Raw genomic sequence first — 1878 nt, forward strand, 5'->3', positions numbered from 1 at the left:
GCAGATCATGTTGGTGAGGCCCAGAAATGAGGAGATGATGTTGGAGGAAGATCATTCAATGTCCAAAGTGTTTGTGGCTGTTCTTTTTTGTCCTGAGAGTGATGGACAGTCATTTTTTTTTTCACTCAGGAACAACTGAGGTCTACCATGTTTTCAATTGCAAAGTATTCCTAGGTCAGTGTGGACAAGCAAAGAAAGAAGTAATTATTTTGTGGATTTTAGAACGACAAGGAAACTTGAAAATCATCTGGCCTAATTCTCTCAAATGACACAAAAAAAGGTCTCAAGGACTTAAGTGACTTGCTCAACAAGCCCGTGGCAATCAATGGCTGGAGTATGGCTACTGACATCCTCCTCTTCCACACCTCCCTTTCTTCAGAAACTCTAGTAATTATTACTTCTGTTATCCCCCCAGAGCATAACTAGTTGATTATTTAGAAAAGTGCTCAGAAGTGTGGAAATAAATATAGGGAAACTATGGAATTTCTCTGGTGTTTGTTTTTAATTGATGCAATTGAAACTGCTGGAATTTAGACTATATCTTATTTTATTTTCCCCATGATTAGAATTCCTAACCTGGTTTAAATAGTTAACAAGTCTAAGATTTTACAAAGTTTAATTTTTTTCTCATGTGTTATTTTCCAGTAATTTGCCAAAATGGTGAACACAAAGGGAAGGAGGAGAGGTATCCTTTGTATATTCCCAAGGTCTTTTAGGAAAGCTGCCACTGATCCCTTGACCACATACGAGTGGATCGACCAGAAGGGTGGGATTGTAGACATGAACACAATGGGTACTGTTCAGAAAGGAGTGCCCTGCAAATGCTACCACAGCAAAACTGGAAAACTTCACAGTGCCAGCCAGAATGCTGTTGGCACCATTGCCAACAAACAGGTTAAGAGCAAGATTCTCCTCAAGAGATTTAATGTGCATATTAAATATCTTAAGTACTCTAGGAGTCCTGGTAGTTTTCTGAAATGCATGAAGAAAAATGGTCAGAAAAAGAAGGAAACTGTTATGGTCTGGATATAAAAATATCCCCCAAGCAGCTCATGTGTTAAGTAATGTAGCAATATTCAGAGGTGAATAAATTGGATGGATCCATTGGATGGAGTAATAATTTGGGGCCACTGACATGGCTGATGGAAGGTGGCACAGAGCCTTGTACCTTGACCTCCCACTCTGGGAATGCAGGCTTCAAGTGGTGATAGGGTGACAAAATGTTCTCACTCCAAAAGTGGAATGTAGTGCCCATGTGGAGCTGGGATGTGGAGTGTGTATGTGTGCCATCTGTAGGGTCTAGGTGATAGAGGCCTGTCTTAGATTTCAAGCTGGAGATAAACAAAGGATTGAGTTGTGGTCTGTAATCTTTCTTTCCACCATTGCTGGATGCCTCTGTGGGTAAAACAGAATAATCATTGCCCTTTCTGCCAGCAGGAGGCAGTGGTCCAAAAACTGGGTAAAAGGGAGTGGTAGAAGGTTTTCTTACAGTAGTTGTTCACAACTCTGGTGGATCTTGCTATCAGGGGCCCAGACAAGGCTAGAACACTCCGAGGAATTAATGCTTCAGATAGGAGTGAATGGGTCTTTGGGACTCATCAAAGGCATGATTTGGCATTTTGTTAGTTTTAATTTTTGGAAATTTTCTACTATTAAGATGATAATGTATTAAGTATGATCTTTCCTACCTCTGTGGGATATGTCACACATTATCCAAAGTACATGTAGGAAGACACGAATTGGGTGTCAACATACTTTATATAAAAACAGAGATATAAAAAATTGTGGTATATATGTGTAATAAGAATTGTAATGCATTCTGCTGTCATTTTTTTAAATCAATAAAAAAATAAAAGTGCTAAAAAAAAAAACAAGTTA

At 39.0% G+C, this 1878-nt stretch overlaps 1 pseudogene; it reads left to right on the plus strand.

The window, feature by feature from the left end:
* Positions 1-1142: 1142 nt before the first annotated feature.
* On the plus strand, positions 1143-1476 carry LOC110597835 (RING-box protein 2 pseudogene; annotated as a pseudogene).
* The last annotated feature ends 402 nt before the right edge of the window (positions 1477-1878 follow it).

Source organism: Ictidomys tridecemlineatus, chromosome 12 (genome assembly GCF_052094955.1).
Source record: "Ictidomys tridecemlineatus isolate mIctTri1 chromosome 12, mIctTri1.hap1, whole genome shotgun sequence".
NCBI lineage: Eukaryota > Metazoa > Chordata > Mammalia > Rodentia > Sciuridae > Ictidomys > Ictidomys tridecemlineatus.